Raw genomic sequence first — 16,603 nt, forward strand, 5'->3', positions numbered from 1 at the left:
ATATAATATTACCATCTACCTTGTGATATTGTGAGGATTAAAATGAGTCAATACTTGGAGTGCCAAGGGGGAGGCAGGAGGAAGTTGAGACGGACAGAGAGTTTAGGGTTGGTAGATGCAAACTATTACATTTAGAATGGATAAGCAACATGGTCCTACTCTACAGCACAGAGAACTATATCCAATCTCCTGGGATAGAACATGATGGAAGATAATGTAAGAAAGGGAATGTGTGTACACATAAACACACATATATATACGCACACACACATATACATAAATAACTGGGTCACTATGCTGTAGAGCAGAAATTGCCACAACACTGTAAATCAATTATAATCTAATGAAAATGAAATTTAAAAAAAAATAATAAAATGAGTCGATACACATAAATGCCGAGACTACTGCTTGGTATCTAAGAAGTCCTGTATCAGAGTTCCTGTTATGGTTCAGTAGGTTCCGAAAACAACTAGTATCTATGAGGGTGGCCCCACTCAGTGGGTTAAGTATCCAGCATCGCCGTGAGCTGAGCTGTTGGTGTAAGTTGTAGACATGGCTCGATTTCTGACATTTTCATGGCTGTGGTGTAGGCTGGCAGCTGCAATTTGACCCCTAGCCCAGGAACTTCCATTAAAAAAAAAAAAAAAAAAAAAAGTCTTTTATCTCAATATTTACCCTCACTTCCTAATAATCACCAGATTGGTTAAGACTGGTTTGGTTTGAATCTTACTACTTAATAACAACATGATCTAATCTCCATAAAATGAGGTTTACTCTTCTAAAAATGTGGAAAAACGGAGTTCCCGTCGTGGCGCAGTGGTTAACGAATCCGACTAGGAACCATGAGGTTGCGGGTTCGGTCCCTGCCCTTGCTCAGCGGGTTAACGATCCGGCGTTGCCGTGAGCTGTGGTGTAGGTTGCAGATGCGGCTCGGATCCCGCGTTGCTGTGGCTCTGGCGTAGGCCGGTGGCTACAGCTCCGATTCGACCCCTAGCCTGGGAACCTCCATATGCTGCGGGAGCGGCCCAAGAAATAGCAACAACAACAACAACAAAAAAAAAAATGTGGAAAACCATGCATCCCCTTCAGAGTTTGATGAGGATTAAATGAGATGATCCATATAGAACATTTTACCTGTGGCCTGGTACATGGTAGCCACTCATCTTTTGTTTGTGCTTTCATATAACCAATGAAAAACTTTTGAAGGCATTCTCCTTAAGACATGTGGGCAGAGAGAAGTAAAGAAGCAAAAGAATGTAAGACTCCTTCTCTTGTTCTCATACTTTCTCCCTTTTGCTGAACAAAGATACGTTTACAACCATGATGTGGGAGAGGTGGCAGCTGGAGCATGCGCAGAGTACCAGGGAGGGAAACACAGGAAAAGGCTTCAGAGGTGGGGGAGGAGGTGGGTAGCATCTGTACTGAACTTTAAAGAATGGGCAAGACTTTGAGAGGGGAGACAGGTGGGGGTAGAGAGATAGCTTCATTTTCCAGGTGAGGAAACGGAGCCAGAGAGAGCTGAACTCACTTGTCCCAGGGCCCTCAGCATGCAGGTGGCAGGGCCCAGACCTGAATCCAGGGAGGTCGGCCCCCAGCCCATGCTCTCCTCTACATATTCCCCTGGAAATCTTCACTTCTTCCTCTTTTGGAATAAAATTGAGGGAATAGATTTTTCAAATTAGACATTCTGATTGAAACTAGAGAAAACTTTCTGGGCTAGTGAACATCCCCTCCCCTGTGGTCTGTCTTTACCTGACAGACAAGAGCCTCCTTCACATCTCAACCCTGGGAAGGCCCAAGGGGTTAAATTTTTTTTTTTTTTTTTTTGCATTTTAGGATGTACCTGTGGCATATGGAAGTTCCCAGACTAGGGGTCCAATCGGAACTACAGCTGCCTGCCTATGCCACGTCCATGCCAGATTCAAGCTTCGTCTGCAACCTACACTGTAGTTTATGGCAATGCTGTATCCTTAACCTACTGGGCAAGGCCAGGGATTGAACCTGCATCCTCATGAATACTAGCGGCTCAGTGAATTAAGAACCTGACAACGGGAATCTCCCCCCGCCCAGGGTTAAATTTAATATCACATTGCCTTTAGGGGACAATAGACCTGCTGCTGTCATCTTGGCACTGCCTCGACATTGCAGGCTTATGGAGCTGCTCCTTAGGAATGTGTCAAACCTCTCAGGAGGGCTGCAAGGATGACAGGCTGGCACTAAAATTGAGTCCCCTTTGAAGATTTATTTAATCTTGACTTTTTCCTCCCAGACGGGGAATGGTGATACTTTCTTCACAGGATGACCAAGGCCTGGGCTTATTAATGTTTATATTTATCTTAGGGAAGCACTGAAACCCTTAGGGAAAAAACATCTGGAGTTCTGTGATATTTATTGGGTTCTCATGATCCACTGGGGACACATTGGTCATGATGGCCTTGACACTTCAGAAACTAGCTCGCTATAAACCACGTTAATTGCCCAGGGTAATGGCCTCTCCTCTCCTGCCCACTAGGAGCCACATTAATCTGTCCTCCACAGAAGATTTTAGTTTTCTTCTCATAGTCTTCTTTAAGGTATGTGTCGAGACTTTGAATGACACCAAAGGTAATTAGATTTGCCAGCAGGTAAGAATTCAGAGATGGTCAAACAGATTATTCCAGAGCCACATCTTACAGATAAGATAGAAAACCAAGATGGAAAAAGCTGGTGTGAACCTATCTCCAGGGAGGGATGGGGAGCCAGAATGACCCTTCCCCTCAGCATCTGTTAATATTAGTAACTCCCACTGATGGGACACTTCAGAGACGCTGGACACTGAGGCCACATGCTTTACATACCCCAGATAATCCACACAAGGACCCCGGAAAATATTACTACTTAGATTTTACATTTAAAGAAACTGAAGCTGGGAGTAGTCAGGAAACGTGTCCAAGATTACAGAGCTACCAAGTGGCAGAGCTGACATAAAAACAAGTCTAATCATGGAGAACAAACTTGTGGTTGCCAAGGGGGAGTGGGGAGGGAGTGGGATGAGCGGGGAGTTTGGGGGTGGTAAATGCAAACCATTACATTTGGAATGGATAAGCAATGAGGTCCTACTGTAGAGCACAAGGAACTATATCCAATCTCTTGGGATAGAACATGATGGGAAATAGTATGAGAAAAAGAATGTGTATATATATGTATGACTGGGTCACTTTGCTGTACAGCAGAAATTGACACATTGTAACTCACCTATACTTAAATCTAAAAAATATTTTTGTTGAGAAAGAAAACAAGTCTACAAGTCTGTCTGATCCCAAATTTCCTGCTGTCCCTCTTGCACACACCCCAATCCTGTGACCGGTCCACTGTAGACCCGACCCTTATGGAAGAAGGAAGAAAGGAAGGACAGAAAGGATCAATTTTAACTAAGTGGGCATCTCCTAGACATCAACTGTTATAACATTTATAGAGTAAAGTTAATCATCAGGACATATAAAGCTGAAGTTAATGACTCAACCATTACAGAAACTAGAAGAAGCTTAGGAGACAGACCAAGGGACAATTTCAGTCACAAATTATGTGGCTTCTCTGAGCTTTTCTGATTTCTCTCCCGTAAAAATGGAACGAACACCACCTGATTCAGAAGGTCATTATGAAACTGGATTACTTTACATTAAATACCTAGGACAGAGCAAATGCTTCAGAAATGCTAATTCCCCCCCACACCTCAGCCCCATGACTCCCTTCTATCTCCCAGTTTTTTGAGATGAACACACAACTCAGAAAAACAAGTTCAGTCCAAACATATAAACTTGTCATGGAGTAGGATTCTCTTTTGCAATTTTTCTGCAATTTATAACTCACTGAAAAAAAATGTTTTGAATAAAAACCTACCCTTAGCCAATCTATTCCCTTTGTGTCATTCCTTTTTCTATACCAACCTCATATGTAAGAAAACACAATGTACTTGATAATATGCTTTCAAATATAATTTCTTTCCTTCCATCTTCCCTGTGGGCACAGCTCCCAGAAAGTCTTCATACCTCATAAACATCACTGACTTTATTAAGAGTTTAGTCCTGGCTAGCCTTTCTCTGTCCCAAAAGAGCTAGCTGTTGTAGATTTCTTCCCAAAACACTCTAAAGGAGAATGACAATGGAAAAACAAACCTCCACAGGCAGGCTGTAAATCTTATTACTGTTTAAGGCATTATGTTTATGACTTGCCACACTTGATAAACAAAGATGCAACTTTAGAAATAATACATGTGACAAAGAAATGCTAACTATGTGATGCAGTGCAGGGGTCAGCCAATACTCTGATGGTAATCAGATTGCAATGTATAAATTTATCAAATTAATGTGCAGTACACCTTAAACTCATCTGTCAATTTTATCTCAAAGCTAGGGGAAAAAAATAACACATGTGACCCAATAGTTAGGAGCAAATGTTTTGAATTATATTGTCCCAACATAAGAAAATTCATTTTCTTACTTGTAATAGATTATGATTTACCTTTCATATTTTATATTACTTTGAAATCCCTGAGTACTTTTTTTTAACTATTTACCAAATCCCTCTCATACTCTCATGCTTCTAGCTCATCCTACCATCCTTACAATAATGCAATTTTTTTTTTTGGTCTTTTTGCCATTTCTAGGGCCACGCCTGCGGCATATGGAGGTTTCCAGGCTAGGGGTCGAATTGGAGCTGTAGCTGCCAGCCTATGCCAGAGCCACAGCAACGCAGGATCCAAGCCGCGTCTGCAACCTACACCACAGCTCACGGCAACGCCGGATCGTTAACCCACTGAGCAAGGGCAGGGACCGAACCCGCAACCTCATGGTTCCTAGTCGGATTTGTTAACCACTGCGCCATGACGGGAACCCCAATAATGCAATTTAATGGTATCTCATTGATGCCTAGAAAGGATTCTAGACCCTGGAAGGCATATGTCACATAATTCACTGGTTCCTTGTTCAGGATCTTGCACATAATGGAGGCTTGGTAAGTATTTAAAATCAGTTGAATCATCTTATTAATCTCCTGAATGTCAAGTAGAGCCCAGACCAACACCAAGTTATCTAAGGCCAGACTTTATATCCTTGGTTATTTTATTGAGTTGGTGGATTGTTAACTTCTTTAAGGCAAGCATGGCACTTTATATAGGAGAACACACTGTGCAATAAAAACATCCCTTGCATATGCAATTAAGTGGGAATTAAGTTGAACTTTCCATGTAATGAACAATTTGTGGGCTGGAGAAAGCAGCTGGGGGTCCTACTTCACCACTTTTATGGAAAACAAGTAGCTGATGTTAATTCTTGCAGCAGAGAGATCAAGGAAGGATTTATTAGAGTGTAAAAAATGTCATTTCTCTAAACCCAGACACCTACGGTCAATTAATCTCCAACAAAGGAGGCAAGAATATAAAATGGGGCAAAGACAGTCTCTTCAGCAAGTTGTGCTGGAAAAACTGGACAGCTGCTTGTAAATCAGTGAAACTAGAACATACCCTCGCAAAAATGTACAAAAATAAACTCACAATGGCTTAAAGACTTAGACAAAAGACATGACACCATAAAAGTCCTAGAAGAGAACATAGGCAAAACACTCTGACATAAACCATACAAATGTTTTATTAGGCTAAGCTCCAAGGCAATAGAAATAACAACAAAAATAAACAAATGGGACCTAATCAAACTTATAAACTTTTGCACAGTGAAGGAAACCATTAAAAAAAATGAAAAGACAACCTAAGGAATGGGAGAAAATAGTTACCAACAATGATATCAACAAGGGCTTAATCTCTAAAATACACACACACAAAAAAAACACTTAACAGAAAAAAAAAACTTAATTGAAAAATGGACAGAAGACCTGAATAGACATTTCTACAAAGAAGACATATGGATGGCCAACAGGCATATGAAAAAATGCTCAACATCACTAATTATTAGAGAAGTGCAAATCAAAACTATGATGAAGTGCTATCTCACACCAGTTAAAATGGCCATCGTTAATAAGTCTACAAATAACAAATGCTGGAGAGGATGTGCAGAAAATGGAAATGTCCTTCACTGTTGGTGAAAATGCAAATTGGTACCACCACTTTACAACCACTGTGGAAAACAGTATAGAGGTTCCTCTGAAAATTAAATATAGAGCTACCACATGATCCACCAATCCCTCTCCTGAGCCTCTATCTGAAGAAAACCATAATTCGAAAAGAAACATGCACCCCCATGTTCATAGCAGCATTATTCACAATAGCCAAGACATGGAAACAACCTAAATGTCCACTGATAGATGAATGGACTAAGAAGATGTGGAACATATATACAATGGACTACTACTCAACCATGAAAGATAACGAAATAACTCCATTTGCAACAACACAGATGCAACTAGAGATGACCATACTAAGTTAAGCCAGAAAGCAAAAGACAAGGGCTGTATGATATCACTTAAATGTCAAATCCAAAATACAGCACAAATGAACCTATTTACAAAACAGAAACAGACTCATGGACATAGAGAACAGACTTGTGATTACCAAGGGAAAGGAGGGAGGAGTGTGATGGATGGGGAGTTTGGTGTTAGTAGATGCAAACTATTACATTTAGAATGGACAGGCAATGAGGTCCTACTGCATAGCACAGGGAACTATATCCAGTCTCTTGCAATAGACCATGACAGAAGATAATATGAGGAAACGAATATATGAATATATGTATGACAGTAGAAACTGACTCGATACTGTAGATCAACTATACTCTAAAAAAAGAAAAAAGAATATATGGCACAAATGAACCTATGTACAAAACAAACAGACTCACAGATATGGAGAAAAGACTTACGGTTGCCAAAGGGGAGGGAGGAGGGAGTGGGATGGACTGTGAGTTTTGGGTTAATAGATGCAAACTATTACACTTAGAATGGGTAAACAAAAAAAGTCCTATTGCACAGCACAGAGAACTATATTCAGTCTCCTGGGATAGACCATGATAGAAAATAATACATATGAAAAGAATGTATATACATATGTATGACTGAGTCACTTTGCTATACAGCAGAAATTGGCACATTTTAAGTCAACTATAATTTAATAAAAATTTTAAAATGTAAAAATGTCATTTCTCACTTTAATAAAGATACTAAGATTTCTCCTTGTTGAAAAAAGGTCCTAATTTTGTACTATGTGAAACTAAGCAATGAAGAACTTCTCCAGCAAAATTAAAAATGTCATAGATTTCAAGTGGGAAATACCTCTATTCTAGAACAGTGGTTCCTAACTGGGGACAATTCTGCCCCTAAGAGGACACATGGTGACATCTGGAGACAACTGATTGTCACAACTTGTGACAGAAGGAAGTTTACAGCTAGCATCTAGTAGATAGAGGCTAGAGATGCTGCCAAACATCCTACAATGTACAGGGAAGCCCACCACCACAAATAATTCTCCACCCCAAAATGTCAGTGGTCCTGAAGTAGAGAAATCCATTCCAAATCAGGCTCTGACACTTGCACTTATGTGACCTTGACCCCGACCAAGTGACTTGCCTTAACAGTGATGTGATGTATGGAATTTCTTCTCTATATAGCTTGTAAGTGTTGTGAAAACCCAATATGCTAATAAAGTATTTGATAAACTGAGTACCTATATAAATATGTTGTTAGTATTAAAGCATATTTAAGAAGGCATAGAAGTTAGAGTTATGAGTACTTTCAGGCAGCCAATGAACCTCACATAGGGGGAGCCCCAATGGGCCAGGACAAGGGCACAGCTTCAAACACAACTCTAAGAAGAAGACCAGTTTTACCTAGGATCCCCAGTCTACCCCAAGACTGTTCTAGAACAAATTAATCCCTTATGAAGTATCTAGGAGACACCTGGGAGAGCCACTAAGGAAGGGTACCTTGTTCCTCCACCATTGGCCTCCATCAGACCCAAAGACAGTGACCAACTAGCCTATCCCATGGCCGACTTCCCAGCAGGGACAACAAAGAAAGCCAAATTTGCCTCCATTCCAGTGGAAGTTCTTCAATACAGAAATATTATTTATGGACTCAAAATCTATCAAAGACATTCTACCAAAACATGTTGATCTCAAATCCTAAAACTGAAAGATGAATGATGAGTCCAGGCACAGCCCAAACTCATGGAAACAGGGGCAAAGTAGTCCAGAAAAGAGGTTGGTATCAAAACATATAAGGTGATCAATTCTTTTTCAGCTGATGAAAACTGCAGCACAAAATTAGCCCTAAGTATTTCTTTTTCCTTTTTATGCAATCCTTGGAGAAAAAGACATTTTCTAGAGCTGTCTTCACAAATCATAAATTTACTTGATTGGAAGGAGGGGAGTATAGATATACCCGAAAGTTTAAATCATGTTTAATTCATTCGAATCCTTAAAATTTAGGACATTTAGTGTCATGCCCCCAAAGCTAGTGAAGTGTACCTACAAGTCTAAAGATTTTTCTTCAATGTTTAGCATTAGTATTAGTTCGGTCATTTTGCATCAATAATCTCCAATCATTAAATGATACAGAGTAAAATCTCTATAGTTAGGCTCCTAAAACAGATGTTAAAATAAGGATTAAGATACATGTGGATACAAATCTTAAAGGATCTAACATGGGAAAGAATAAAGTATAAATCATAAACACGTGTCATGTTCAGAGTTAAGTTTTCCTAATAAGTGTGGCCATGAATTATAAGGCATCAGGATGGCATTATTTTTCAAATCATAGGAAACAAAATGTTAGTGATTGTAGTTCATTACTATCAGCTCTGGTAAATGTGTTTCCCTTTCAGGGGAAAAAAAAAACAACACTAAATTCTAACTTTATTGAAATGCCATTTATTTCTTTCTCCTTAAATGACCCCTGGATTTGGAGCCATAAGAAAAGATCAGCTGCTGCTGGGTTCTTCTCAGGCACCCAAGGACAAAGCACTTTGTTGAGGGCTAAGTCACGTCAGATCTCACATGGTTCCTGACCTCACTTTTTCATTGAAATGCTCAAGTTTCCAGCTTTATTGAGGAAAATATGACCATCCAGGAGAGTAACATGTTCAGTATACCACCACAAGAGATTTTATAAAACAATACAATTACCTAGTCTGTATAGGTTTAATAAGGGCTATGAGAGTATAAAGTCAGAGGCAATACTGTGAATGGGAAAGACCTGGGAAGGCATCAGAGAGAAAGATCTGAATTTTGCCCAAGATGAATAGGATCAAGACAGGAAAAGGGAAGGTATTTCACTGTGCCAAACAAAATGCCAAATTGAGGGGGAAAAAAAATTGAGAGTTGAACAATTTGGCTAGACCAGAGGGTGAAGGTAAGCCACTAGAAGGAAGACTGAAAAAAGAAAAAATGTTGTAAAGGATCTGGAAGGTGCTTTTCAGTTGGCTGAAAGAAGGGAGAGAGGGAGGAAAAAAGAAAGCCCTCCTTGATGACCCAATCCTGACACCAATGTCATAATCAAAACAATATTTTTAATAAGATTAATTTAGTAATAAAACATAAGAGCCAAGAGTTGGATGGACCAAGGCCAAAGACGAGGGATCCAGTAGTTCTTCCAAAGTTCAATTTCCTCACCTATCCAAAGCTATGTTTACCAAGAATGACATAATATCAGTTCTGACTCACTTACTAAAAAAGATCACCCATATGATAATAGCTGCCAATTATTTTGTTTTCTGCATGCCCATCAGTATTGAAAATGAGTCCTTCTCTGGTGGGTTCTACCACTCCAGTAAAAACATTGCTCAGTGAAAACCACCGACCATGGATGACTATCACAAGGCTTGATTCAATTATCTTATAATGGCTAAATGATAGAAATATTGCTCAAATTGTGAACCTCAACAGTTCTACTGGTTCCTACCCATCAGGAACATTGTGCTAAACTCTAAGAACCATATTTTGGAAGGACATTGGTTAATGCATCAGACTTGTCTGGAGTAGGGCAGCCAAGTTCATAAAGAATCTGAATATAAAGCCAAAGAACAATAGAAGGAAAAATCCATATTTCTTACCAATCTGGTTGCCCCATTCTGGTACCCCATTCTGAAATATTATATATGTATTAAATACATATTTTGCAAACTGCCACCCCCGGCCCCGTATAAGAGAAATGAGAAACACAGTAACTTGCACCATGAGTTGAAGAACCATCCTGGAGGGGAAAAAAAAAAAAGACATTATTCCTATGATGTCAGACCATAGGAAGTAGGTTGAAAATATAGGGGGGTAACTTTGCATGAATAAGAATGAATATAACCATTTCACAATAGAACAGACCTCAGGTTACACTTTCTACTACCAGAAGTATTCAATCAGAAGCCAAACAATCATATGTTAAAGAGGCCATAAGAGGGATTCTTCAATCTGGTGGGCAATCTAGGATTTAATACAACCCTTATATCTCCATCCTAGGATTCTCTCCTCTCCTGAGAGTCTTCTCTTTTTTTTGTCTTTTGTCTTTTGTCCTTTTAGGGCTGCCCCCGTGGTGTATGAAGGTTCCCAGGCTAGGGGGTCTAATCAGAGCTGTAGGCACCAGCCTAAGCCAGAGGCACAGCAACACAGGATCCGAGCCCCATCTGTGACCTACACCACAGCTCACAGCAAGGCCGGATCCTTAACCCACTGAGCGAGGCCGGGGATCGAACCAGCAACCTCATGGTTACTAGTCAGGTTCGTTTCTGCTGAGCCATGATGGGAACTCCGAGAATCATTTTCGTTTGCTTACCAGGAACTGAAAACTACTCAAACCAGCTTAACAAAGAGGAAGTTTTACTAGGAGGACCTAAGGGTGTCTCATAGAACTCAAAAGGCAACAGGAGCAGTTGGGTCATAGAAAGAATGGGAAGCAGGAACAGAAGATGATTGGGAACCAAGAAGCAATCTGTTTCTCCATCTCTCTCTCCCTCCCTCCCTCCCTCCCCAGTCTCTTCCCTTCCCACTTCCCACCTCATCTCTTGTAACTTTTGATATGTATATTACATACACACACACCAACATTCAGATGGCAGCAATACCTCCCATATACATGTCGAAGTCTCAGTCTCATTTGGATACTCAGAAGAACTGTAAAGGTCAGCAGAGTGTATTATTGTATCCAATGAATATGGCATCAGTTTTATAATCTATGAAATGAAGCCTACCTTTCTTACATTAATGGCCTAACTGGGCCTACATCCAGGACTTCCTGAATCTTTTCAACTGCTCCTTAAACACAACATGCTGCCTCCTTTGATCCGCTTTATTTTTAATAAACTAGTAGGCTCAATTAAGAATTGCTTCACAGCCTGATGAAAAACAATCTACTGCCTCCTACACATCTTTCCACAACATACTGCTTTCAGTTACCACATTAACTTGGCCTTCAAAATCTTCAAAGATATTATAGACAAGGAGAGACTACAACTGCTATTCCTTCTTTCTCCCCCCGCCAGTACTCATCTCTTCACCATCTCCCCCACTAGGATAGAAGCTCCCTGAGAGAAGCCTAGAGTAGCACCTGACTCAGTGTAGATGTGTGATTAATTATTTGTTTAATGAAGAAGTTCACCCTTCTCTTTGTTAGCAAGTCTATAGACCTCCAGGAATTCTGGATCCTCTTATAATAGGAACAACTTTCCTGCAGTTTTTGCTTTTAGTTTTGCTTTGTTAAAAATGGTATCCAACACAAAGATGAATACAACCATGAACAAGAGAGGTAGGTGGGATAAATTTCCAAGAACAAATAGGGTTTCATATGAAATCTGCTTAATCCAGTGGGGAAAAAAAATGAGGGAAAGAAAGGAAATAACAGACTCTCATTAGGAACAGTAGACACAGACATATTAATGTTTTGGATCAGATACCAAAAGAAGACCAAGTAATGATGAGTGGAGTTGGGATGTGTCAGAAAAGAGACAGGAGTACAGGACCAGCATCCGCAGCAAAATGAGGATGGAAGTGGGAGAGCTAGGGATAGATCAGTCCCTACCCTGACTTAGAACTATTCTTTCAAGTTAAGGAAACCCAAATCCAAGGCAACTACAAAGTCAAGCACACCAGTTGAGGAGGGCTCAACTAACGGGATGAGGACACTATTTCTCTTCTTCCATTTCTGTCTTTTTCTGCCTTGGTTCTACCTTCAAATAGGCTTTCACCCTGTCATAAGAGATTGAAGCATTTCTAGCCCACATCCTTCCAACTTCAAGTTTCACAGAAAAGGGTGCTTCAGCGGTGGCATAAACCCATGTCCCCAAATGGAGTCTTATTAACTCCAACTGGCCAAACCTGGATCATATATCCATCTCTAACCTAACTGCTTTGACCTACCTGTCCCTAGGTCTATGCTGCATTGTTAAAAATCAAGCATGGACTCAACTTCTCTTGAAACACATAGACTAAGAGTGGAAAGATAGAGGATTCCCCCAATGAATTATCAGAGTCTCCTTTTCAAAAGAAGAAAAGTAGATGCTAGAGGCAAAAACAATTCATATACAATTCATTTTCCAACTAAGGGCAAGTGTGGCTTTTATCCTAGTTGGTCAAGAATATGCTTTTGATTCTGCATTTTCAGATTCCTTCAAAATGTCAGAGGTGGTATAAATTTGGAAACAGACAAACATGCATTAATATCTGGCTTTAATTTGTATTTTCCATGTGATCTCAAGTCAGTTCTTTAACCTCACTGGCCCTCAATTTTTTATGTATTATACAGTGACGGGTTTTTTCCCCATAGAATTAGGGGAAAGGAAGACTTCAATGGTGTAAATGTCTTAACCCAATGACTAAAAAATATAGCTATAATGATGATGAAAATCGTGATGGTATTCAGAGTTGCACTACTGCCAATAGGACTTAGTTACTAATCTAGTTCTCTATCCCACCAGGTTCAGCACACTCAATGAGGCAGTTAGCCTGAAGAAGGTTCTATTGCCATCCTAACCCACATGTTCTACCTTTCCTTGATTTCTCACTTCACTTCTATAGGGTTAAGATCTAAATAGCCTTAAGACTTTTGACATCTTAATACATGTTAAAGCAAAAAGATTATTCCTCTATCCCGCAAGATTCAAGATTAACTAGTTCTATCTTTTAGAAAGTCAGAACTCCACTGATGTAAAAAGAAAACAAACACCAAATTCCTTTAGAAAGCTGGCCAAACACTAAAAAGCCCCATTAAAAAGATACAATTTGCCTCTGTGTCACATTCTCTGCATCTATAAATTTTGGCATTCTCTATAAAAAAAAAAAAAATCCCTTCCCTTGGGCAATAGAAACACTTCTATCACCCCTTGTTGGTAGGGCTTAATGAAGCCGATTCATCAACAGAAATGGGCACATTCTCTCAGTCTCTCAGCACCTTCCCCAGGTGGAGGAAAATGGAGCTTCCATATTGAATATGGAGACTTCATTTCTGTTTTCCCTTGAACATGCTGCCTTAACTTCAGGCTCTCAATGACACTGGGAAGGACTTGTTCACGCCATTAGATGGAAGGCAATATTTCTCTGCACATTTTATTGGGTCCATATTTCTAATGCCTTCTCTCTGTCCTTTCTTTGCCTTTCACTATCACTAACAAATCCTCAGAAGGCCTCTTGGCACTGTCCATAATTCAGCCTGTCCTCATTCAATTTTATTGTACTTTAGAATAAGTAATAGCTGATTATGGTCACTCTTGTCACACTACGAGATCCTTCACCTCAGAGAGAAACTCAGTTTCATGATTTGGTTCATAATACGAAATATTCTTAGCACATATTTTTGTATTTAAATTTTCATGAAAGGATTTAACACATTTTTCCTTGGACGTGTTTTAACGTCTTGTATTCTAACATCATCTACAAGTAGGTAGATTGGTAACTATTGGGGCACTCAAATAGCATTAATCATACCCTTTAGATTTACTTTAGGAAATGTTACATGTCAAGGTGAATTTTGTATTCCAAAGTACATAGACTCAGAAGCAAACTTAAGATTGTATGATTCCATAATAGCATTCAAGATACTTTTTCTTCGTTGGCATGCTCAGGAGGTACGAGAGCCCCACAGGCTGAAGTTCAAAACAGAAAAATGAAAACACCAGTGAGACTCTAATGAAAGCTCATTACATGTTGTCATGAGGTGGCTAAACCTAGAAGACGTTATTCTTTCCTAGTAAACTGTAAGAATCCTTTTGAGTTCCCTGGTGGCTCTACAAGTTAAGGACCAGGCATTGTCACTCCTATGGCGCTAGTTTGATCCCTGGCCTGAGGACTTCCGCATGTTGTCAGCATGACCAAAAAGAAAAGAAAGAATATTTGCATGAGATATTCAGTTTGTTAAACCTAATTAAACCTATCTGTGCAAGGATTATAAAAATATAAGGTTTTGATAGGTTCTTCTCTTCAACATAAATAAAACTTCTAGAAGAAAAACTTCCAGACTACAATCTCATAGAATAAGGAGGCCAGAAGAGAGCATTTTCTTCAGTGATCATCATGAAAAATGAAATTTCTCAAGTTAAATCTTGCTAACCAGTCAATCTGACAACACTAACACCCCCATCCTTCAACAACAGCTTGTTTCCCTGGAAGACATCTGCTTTTGAGATATTAAGAAATGTTCTGTTTAAAAATCAAATCCTATTTATGAATCCTGCTTTTATTTCTCCCACTCCAATTTTACCTCTCTGCTTTCAAAAGACAGAGACACATTTTGATTTCTTGGGATTTTATATCATCTTCCTTTCAGCCTTATAGTCACTCTCTTTTTATAGAGCTTATTGCAATGCTTGCTGGAATTTAAAGGGAAACCAGGGTCCTAGGATATTAAACAAGTCTTTACTCTGCATCAGAGGACATACTCCCAACCTACCTGTTAGAGTTTCAGGAGAGGAGGAAGGATGGTGGGAAGGTCAGTAACCACACAAGACTCACTCCCTCCCGCCATACCATGTGCTAGCTTTATTACAAGCACATTCTCGCCTGCTCCATCTTCATGGAGCTTACAGACAACTGCTGCCATCAAACGCAGTATATTAGACAACGCAATCAAAAAATGAGCAGAAAAACCTAAATTGACATTTCTCTCAAGAAGACATACAGATGGCCAGTAGGCACATGAAAAGATGCTCATCATCACTAATTATTAGAGAAATGCAAGTCAAAACTGCAGCACGGTTCCACCTCACATCAGTCAGAATGGCCATCATTAATAAGTCTACAAATAAGAAATGCTAAGAGGGTGCGGAGAAAAGAGAGCCCTCCTACACTGTTGGTAGGTATGTAAATTGGTACCGCCACTATGGGAAACACTATGGAAGTTCCTCAGAAAACTAAATGTAGAACCACCATATGATCCAGCAATCCCACTCCTTGACAGATAATTCAAAAAGACACATGTACCACAATGTTCACAGCAGCACTATTCACAAAAGCCAAGACATGGGAAAAAACCTATATGTCCATTGACAGATGAATGGATTAAGAAGATGTGGTACATATATACAAAGGAATACTACACAACCATAAATAAGAACAAAATTATACCATTTGCAGCAACATGGATCCAACTACAGATAACCATACTAAGTGAAGCAAATCACAAAGAGGAAGAAAAATATCATATGATATCACTTATAAGAGGAGTCTAAAATATGGCACAAATAAACCTCTTTACAAAACAGGAACAGACTCACAAACATGGAGAACAGACTTGAGGTTGCCAAGGGGGAGAGGGGTGGCAGTGGGAAGTATGGGGAGTTTTGGGTTAGTACTATGAGATTTAGAATGGATAAGCAGTGAAGTCCTGCTGTATACCAGAGGGAACTAAATCTAATCCCCAAGGACCATGCTGGCAAATAATTTTTGAAAGAAAAAAAATACATATATATATATGTATACATATATATATATATGTATACATATATATATATATATATATATATATGACAGAGTCGCTTTTCTCTATAGCAGAAGTTGGCAAAAGCATTGTGAATCAACTATATTTTAATTAAAAAAAAAGATTTGAGATATAATATGTTAAGTGTCCTGGTGACAGAACATGGGACATCACCTTAGCCACCCTCAGGACAGGCTTTGTGGGTATGTGACACAGGGCCCCAAGCTCTGATGGTCCCCAATCTTGGTTTCATGCTATTGTTTTGGTATTAGCATTCCTCATTCCTCATTTTTAAAAATAGGATCCTGGGAGTTGCTGTCATGGCTCAGGGGTTAATGAACCTGACTAGTAACCATGAGAATGTGGGTTTGATCCCTGGCCTCGTTCAGTGGGTTAAGGATCCGTCGTTGTCATGAGCTGTGGTGTAGGTCACAGACGCAGCTTGGATCTGGTGTTGCTGTGGCATACGCCGGCAGCTGTAGCTCAGATTCAACCCTTAGCCTAGGAACTTCCGTATGCCATGGGTACGGCCCCCAAAAATAAATAGAGGATCCTGCATTCATATTGCTCGTGGTCTCACCAGTCACATAGCTAGTCTTGGCCACAATTGTCAACCAGACACTTGTCCTTCTCCCTCTCAGGCCCACAGCTCCAGAAGCACCCAGAGCTCCCTTTCCTGAGGCGAGTTCCAATGACTCCGCATGCACCCCTTTCCTCTTTGGTGCCACCA

This window comes from Phacochoerus africanus, chromosome 5 (genome assembly GCF_016906955.1).
Source record: "Phacochoerus africanus isolate WHEZ1 chromosome 5, ROS_Pafr_v1, whole genome shotgun sequence".
Taxonomy (NCBI): Eukaryota; Metazoa; Chordata; class Mammalia; order Artiodactyla; family Suidae; genus Phacochoerus; species Phacochoerus africanus.